Below are 8,928 nucleotides of genomic sequence, written 5' to 3' on the forward strand. Positions count from 1 at the left end.
CCTATAGATGTATAGGGACTTTACTAATTCTGAGGAACTTTTTTTTTACTATTGGTTCTAAAGACGTGGGTGGTGCAATAGGTGTTAAGACATATGTATCTAGTATATGTGTGTGAAGGTAATTGGAGATATTTGAAGGTGACATGAGGGTTTGTTCAGAACTTAAGCCTTCAAATAACAAATGGGAATTGTTATTTGTGACATTTACATCCTGATTAGCGGTTACCAAAGTGTCATGTGTACTAACATTCAGATAGTGAACATGGAGACAAATTTAAGTACCGAGGGAAAGGTTTTAGTTTTTCTAGATAAGGTAAAAGGAAAAATATGCTCAAGAAAGACTACATCTCTGAAAAATTATATTTTCTTAGTGGCAAGACTCATAACCTCATAACCCTCAATCCTAAAGGGATATCCAAGAAATATAAGTAGGGTTTTTCTGGGCTTAAGTTTGTCCCTGTGCACTTTGGGTGCAATAGGATAACACAAGAAACCAAGTAACCTCAAATATGCATAGTCAGGTTGTTTATTATATAGAAGTCAATAAGGTCATTTGTTGTATAAATAAGTGCAAGGAAGACTATTTATGATGAGTGTAGCTATTAGAACACATTCTCCCCATTATCTCATAGGGAGTTTTTATTGAAACAAGAGTGCTCTTGCAGTTTCTTGTAGGTATTTATGCTTCCTCTTCATAATACTATTTTGTTTGGAGTGTATGGACAACTTTTTTAGTGTATTATGCCTTTGGTTTGAAGGAAAAGAGATGCTTCTTTGCTAGTACACTCAAGTTCATTGTCCGATCTGACTATTTTGATGGTGGTTTTGAACTGGTTTTCAACCATATTGGCAAAAACCTTTAAAATTGACAATGCATTTCTCATGAGTCCATGTGAATCTGCTATAATCATATACTAGTGTGATAAAGTATTTAAAATGATCCTGTGTATATACATGGTAAGCCCCCAAAGGTCTACATAAAGTAATTTAAATAGGGATGTGGTGTGTTTAGTACTACTGGTAAAGGGTAATCTAGCCTGCCTAGCCATAGGACATATAGTGCACACAAATGGTTGTTTGGATGGAAAATGTGTATGCAATGTGGTGATAACTCTCATTTTGACAAAGGTTACATATCCAAGTCTATTATGCTACAACAAATTTACATCATCAATAACAGAAAAATAGGAACATGTGGCAAACAAGTCACCTCTTTTCTTTGAGTTTGAAACATATAAATGAGGAAATGGAATATGAGAGGAATTCAGACTATCTTTCTCAATATAAATAGAAAAGTACAGGGGTTTTTAACCAACCCTATTAGCATTAAATGTGTTGCTGACTTTATTCTTATTTACAAAAGGCTTAAAAGAACTAGTACTGGAAAAACAACAACAAGAAGAAGAAACTGCATTGATGTCATCATTGGCATGCCTTAGACATCTTGACTAAATAAAATAAATCCCATCTTTGCCATTACCAATCACCTGAGGCCTCTCTACGGAAGAGGCCTACAACAGACATAGTGAATCAGTAAAGAAAACTATGCATTTTAAGGAGGATGACAATGAATGCACTTATATGAGATTATATTTAAATGAGGGTACATATAACACTAAAGAAATCTTAGGTCTAATAGTCACATCTTCAATATCTAGGACCTTTTACTCTATAGCCATTAGGAAGGGACATTAATAGTGGGTAAGGTAGTCTAATGATGTTACTGAGAGATTTTTTATTAAATGTCATGTTGTTTGATGCCCCAAAATCTATAATCCATAAGTCAGCACTAGACTCAAAACATTTGCATGATGAATTAACAAAATCAATTGAGTACAAACTATAGTATCTGAAAAACTGACAGGACTAGTGCTAATAGCTGATCTATGATCTTCCCCTGCATTATCATGCTAGAACTGTTGCATAAGATTGATAAGATGGTTGTGCTTCTCTATTGTAAATGCATTATTGTGGCATGTACTTAGTGAAGCTTCATCTCTATGAACATGAGTCATATCATGTGGGATTTCACAAGCATTAGCAACAACTTTCTTTCCTTTGTAGTTTGAATTAGAAGGTTGTTTGTACTGTGAAACTCCATGAACTTGAGTTCTGGAACTCTGATTATTCTCATGAGAATTATTTTGTGGATAACCATGTAATTTGTTGTATTTGTTCTTAATATGTCCTGTCTTCTTGCGGTACTCGCAAAACAAACCACTTGTGTTGTTATTGTTACTGCATGCGTAGAAGTTATTCCTGCCTGAGTAATTTTTGATTCCTCCATAGCCACCATTATTGTGTGTAAAGTTGTTCCCAGATGATATATTAGAGTAATTTGTCTTGAAATTTTTTCTAAATTGGTTTCTGTTACTACAGTCACCTTCATAGGACTTGACATTCATTGAGGCTGATTCCATCAACATGTAATTGTTTGGTTTGAATTCTCTTTGTTTCTCTTCTTCTATCAGTAAAGAGAAGGATTATTCCATTGAAGGTAAGAGAGTCATCATGAATATGTTGCCTCTCACCATTGTATACACCTCATTCAATCCCATGAGGAATTGGATCAAAAGTCTACCTTGTTTTGCCTTATACATACCATCCTTAGCTCTACACACACTTATACAATTGCATTGAGTCTTAAAGATCAAAGTACTTAATTCTTCCCATATTTTTTTCAATTTCATATAGTATGTAGTGATAGCTAGGGCACCTTGAGACAAATCATTAACTTTCTTTTGGATTTGATATAATTTTGCCCCATTTGTTTGGTCATACCTGTCTTCCAACTCCTTCCAAAGCTCATGAGAATTGTTAACATATTCCACACTGTCCGATATATCCTTGGATAAAGAATTTAGAATCCACGAAAAGGTAAATTTTCATCAAATTTCTCACAGTTCCCGTCAATGAAGCACAATTTATTCTTAATCGATAAAGCTCTCAGTACACCACGTCTCCAGGATCTATAACCCAATCCATCAAATTGGACTGGAACTAACAATCATTTCGGGATTATCAAAGGGATGAATATACAATGCATTTCTCGCATCAATGGTAGTGTTACTCGAACTATTAGATATTTCAATAATTTTTTCATTCATTGTATTCACCATTATTTCTTAAAAATTAATCACGCATAAATAAGAAAAAAACTATGTTGATGTACTGATCGATTTATGTGAAGAATCTAGAAATTAATGGAGGAGATAATAAATTATTTGAATGCAACAACAAACAATAAAATTCATCATTCTGACTATGAAAAACAAGTAACAGTTGAAGGAAAATTGATGCGATAGCAATAGAGATGATGAATTTGGGGTAAATGTGCAAACCAAACTAGAATTTTAGTAGAGTACGAAGCTCTAAATGCACAATCTTTTCTCTGATACCATATTAAATTGAAGAAGAATGTAGTGATCTAGCTCGTATGAACGATTCTTATGTAGAAGAAAAATATCTGAATGTTGCAGAGAGAGTATATGATGAAAGAGAAAATGGGAATCCTTAACCCTTTCATTGATGAATAGGTAGATATATACAAAAATCTATGCACAAAATATCTTGAGAATCACAATTGGTCATAGCTGCCATAACTGACTCTGATAAGTCAACAACCAACCCCAACTAATCTATCAGCTAATCGTTAGGAATTGACTAACTATAGGCTAATTAACTAACTATTAAATTTAATTAGTTACAAATAATTTGACTTCTCAATAGGTACAATTCTATTTCTCCCTTGATTCTTCTCTCTAAATTTTCTCCATAATTTGGGGTTGTTAGTAGCGTATTTTTCGAATTCTTCTCTTGATTTTCTTTGTAATTCGAGGGTTGTTAGTAGAATATTTCTCAAATATAGGATGATCTCTTTATGAATATCCCATGATTTTGTGGGATATGGAGATTATTGATCTCTTTGTGAATATTCTATGAATTTGTGGGCTATTGGAGATACCTTTTAACAAAATATTTGCCCCTTTTTATATGCATAATTTAGGTTTTGAGTATAGTATCCACCAAGATATGATTAGGGTACAGTAGCCTCCAAGAATTCTAATAGAATTTGAATTCGTTGTAGTTCAACAAAATTTTAATTTCTACACCCAACTTCTTACATCTTGGGTGATACTTGAAATCATGCTTGTGCTTTAAAAGCTTTAGCAATTTAGTGAAGAACTACATAACCAAAACAAATAAATATGGTGAGAGAGGATCACCCTATCTAATCCTTCTCTTCGTTGCAAATGGAATAGTAGGACACCAATTAATAAGTATAAAATACGAAATAGTGGTGAGACCAGCCATTATTCAAGACATAAAACTCCATTCTAATCTATCATATGCCTTTTGTATGTCAATTTTGATCATGCACCTAGATGAAACACCTTTCTTCCCATATCCTTTTATCAACTCATGATGCAAGATCACGTTGTCATTTAGCATTCTCTCTAGCACAAAATCAGTTTGTCCTTCATCCACTAAGTATCCATCATGGGTTGCAGTCTAGATATAAGCATTTTGTAAATTATCTTATATAGGATGGTGCAACATGGTATAGGTCTATACTCATTTATGTTGGAAGGATGTTTGGTCTTAGGGATCAAAGTAACCAAAGTAGAATTTATAGGTGTATATAAGTTACCTAATTTTAAAAAAAGAGTAAAGCATCTAGTACCGCTGACCTATGGCTAAATTTGCTTCGACAAATTCCAACTTCACGGGGGGATTTTATTACCTCATGAACTCAATTTTAGCGTATTTTTATCACCCTTTTGTGCTGACATGACACCTTTTGTAAACCTTTTTAGTTGATGTGACACCTTTGATATTGGCCCCATTTCATGTCATAAAGGTGCCACATCAGCACAAGAGGTGACAAAAATATGTTAAAATTGAGTTTAGGAGATAATAGGACCCTGTGATGTTGGAGTATGTCATAGCAACTTTGGCCATAATTCGAGGGGTAATAGATGCTTATCTCTTAAAGAAACTGAGTATGACACTTCTAATCTCATCACCTATAATTGTCCAAGACTTTTAGGATGCCATTTGTCCATGTATAGTCCCCCCCTAATATAATTTAACTTTGAGATCAACTTAAATGCCTCTAAAAAAATAAAAAGTACCATAAGTGAAAAAATCATATCTATTAATGCTATGGCTGTTGAATATTTTTGAAAGAATATAACTATATTGGCAATCTAACGGAAATAATTTTGTTGTCAAAATTAGATCTTACTTTCAATCTTCTTCTGTACAGTCAACAAAGTTCCCTTGCTACTTAGTTTAAAAAATAAACAAAATGGGAGGGGAGGGGGGTGGGGGAGGGGGGCGAAGCACTTGGTTTCCTTCCTAAATCCTCTTTTTAGCTGCAACCTCTTTTCTCGAGGTGCTGAAGAGATGGATCTTAATCTCCCAGATCGTCAACCACCTCCGCCTTCAACCTATGCAGAGAAACTCAGGTCTGAGGATCTTTTTCCAAAGCTGAACGACCAAGTGCTTAACTTACCTCTACTAGATGAAATTACCCCAACTCGTACCGCAAATAACTTTATCCCCATATCTGCTGCCGACAAATCTAGACTATATTCATTGGAGAAATTCCTTAATAATCAAAGTGGTAGGTCGAAAATAGGGTCATCAACTCTTAAAGAGCAAACTTCAACAAATATGGAAACCCTTGGAAGAGTTGCCTTTAATAGATTTAGGGCATGACTATTTTCGTATTAAATTCACCCAAGAACAAAACTTGCTCCATGCCCTTCACGACGGTCCTTGGTTTATCTTTAATAATTTTATTTACGTACAAAAATGGGAGCCTAAATTTTTAGTTTCTCAAGATCATGTTGCCTTCACTGCCATTTGGATACGCCTTCCTGAGCTCCCAATAGAGTTTTATGATATGGAAATTCTTTAAAAGATTGGTGAAAAAATCAGAACACTATTGAAGATGGATACCTGTACAACGACTAATTCATGCAGTAGATATGCTCACCTATGTGTCCAAGTGCCTTTAGATCAACGCTTACTCCATCATCTGTATCTTGGAACTCACAAACAAGCGATCCTCTACGAGGCGTCAACGCTGCTCTGCACGGCTAGTGGCCGTTTAGGCCACACATATCACTGCCCCAATAAAATTTTACCACAATCAGATGCTTTAGTTGCTGTGGAGATTGCACGAAATAACGAACCAACAACGAAAAAATCCTCCAACTGCTCTTGGAAAAAATTACGTCGATGAAGAAGGTTGGCAACTGGTAAAATTTCCTATAAAGGGTAAATTTAATAGGCGTTTTGCAAATAAAGTTAATACCAATCAGAAGTCATCTTCACAGCCTCATAAATTACCTACGGGTAAAAGAAGCCAAGTAAGTATTTTGACTTCCACAGCAGCAAGAATCCCAGGTAAGTCCCACAACCCCTCTTTATCTTATCATTCTTCAGTCCCTAAATTCTTTAAAAATTCTAATAATAAAATATTAGATACTAATGAATACTGCGTCGTTACTCCTTTGACGACTCAATTAAACTCGCCTAATATCGTAACCTTAACATCAGATAAGGACAACTTTACAAATAAATACGTTACAATAAATCTTTTCCTACCCTTCTTCCTTCATTTTCAATGGGTGGGACCTACAACAACCCACCCTCTTCCAACATGGATAGCATGGAAGAGGTCCCCTCCTTTTCTTATACTATTACGTATCCCAATAACAATGTTCATGGGAATGTTAATCATGCTAATCATTACTCTTCATGTGCCTCAACTGACTTGTACAATTCCTCTTCCTTACCACTCATCACCTGTGTTGAGATGCTCCCTCTAAATTCAAACACCCACGTTGAGCACACAACTCTCACTCCCTCTATACATTATGAATCACCACAAAAACTGTCCTTTCATGGGCCTTCATATTCACCACAGTCCCCCTTACCCGATCCAAACTCTTCAGTAAATCCAGTTTATTCAAATGGAGCAGGACAACAACCTAGTCTCTTTTCTTGTTTATGCGACTACGAATCCTACTCCTCTTAACCTACCCCAGTCTTGGCTGGAGGTTGCATTGATGGGGAAAACACTAATATTTACTATGCAAGTGAATAGACGAGACTACCTAGTTATGATACAAAATTCTCGGGACCTAGCCCATATCATCACAGAGGGGATGACACTTGGAATGGAAGTGTTTAACAACACCACACAATAAAATTCAGCTCTCCTATTTTATCCCCAGTTACTTTAAGAGGAAAAACTTATCCCTTGGATCCAACTGCACATAATAGTGATGCAGATGGAGCCTGAGAGTCACCATGACACGCCGCCTGCTCAATTACCACGTCAAGCTCAGGTGGGGAGTGACAAGAATGGATTATAAACCACCATGGAAGACTTAGCTATGGGGATGTAAAGAATGGCATCCACAACTACCTTCTTGGGTCAAGTACGGGTATTCCTCCTCAAAGAATTGGTAAAAAAAAATATAAATTGTCCCCAAAATATATTCAAATGCTCAATCCATGTGTGGCCGACATTCAATCTGAACGTAGGAAAATATTCCATTATCATGAGTCTATCTCTGAGGGACACAGAACTTCCTAGTTCGCCCCATGGTCTCTCCCTTAAATTTTATCGCTTGATGAATTTTCTAATGGAATTGTCTTGGATCTTTCTCCATGGATTTTAGGCTTAATTTTATAGAGTTGCTTGAGATGCATAAAATTGTGCTAGTTGTTTTGTTGGAAACTCATAGAGACAACCATCAGTCAATGCCCTATGAATTCCATTTTTCAAATGTCATAGCAGTCCTTGCTGAGGGGAAGGTAGGAGGACTTGCCATTCTTTGGCACGCAGACCTCCTGAATGTTACTAATGTGTCTCTTACGCATCCGAAAATCCATTGCATGCTTCAGGTATTGCCCTTCCCTAATAAATAGTTGTTTTCAACTATTTACGCTCCTAATATACCTCGGATAGGCTAGTGCTTTGAGAAAACATTAAAGATATTGTTGACTTTGTGTTGGGACCCTGGCTTATGGGTGGGGACTTTAATGAAATTTGTAAAGCCTCTGAAAAATTTGCTGGATTAGCGGCCAACTGGAATAGGGTTAATCGATTCACAAATTTTTTGGGTTATTATCGGATGCATGACTTGGGTTTCTCTAGTAGAAAATATACGTGGTCAAACTTGCATAGGAATAATAGAACTATTATTGAGCGACTTAATAGATTTATAGAAAATTCTGAGGATAGAATTATTTCTTGAATCTTTCGTCAGACATCAATCGTGCATCCATTCTGACCACTTCCATCTCCTGCTAACTTTAACTACTTCTATTTCGGTTTCTAAAAAACCTTTTAGACCTGAAACTATTTGGACTTCTCACCCCAATTTATAGGAGATAATTGCTAGCTCTTGGGCTCATATGAATAATTCCTTGTTGCCTTAATCTCCTATTTCCAAGAACAAGCATCTACCTGGAATAGAGAGTTGTTTGGTAATATTTTCCACAAAAAAAAGACGGCTCCTTGCACATCTTGCTAGAATTCAAGCTTCCCCAAACTATACTACCAGTTTTTTCTTGCATAATCTAAAGACCTCCCTTACCTCAGAATTTAAGAATCTGCTCCGTGTGGAGCATGAATTTTGGAGGCTAAAGTCTCAGATTCATTGGCTCAATGAGGGGGATGTGAATACTAAATTCTTACACATCTCTATCCTTGGGCGAAGGTTCAATAACAAAATCTTGTGGCTACGGTACCTAGTGGGAAACTAGTTTTGTAGCAGACAAGAAATTAAAAAGCATGTTACTTCCTTCTATTTGAACCTCTATACCTCAGATCTCTTTTGCTCCAATAGGCATTTCCATCGAGCACCACGGGTGGTCCCACCTGAAGATGCTGAACTATTCTGA

Source organism: Capsicum annuum, chromosome 11 (genome assembly GCF_002878395.1).
Source record: "Capsicum annuum cultivar UCD-10X-F1 chromosome 11, UCD10Xv1.1, whole genome shotgun sequence".
NCBI lineage: Eukaryota > Viridiplantae > Streptophyta > Magnoliopsida > Solanales > Solanaceae > Capsicum > Capsicum annuum.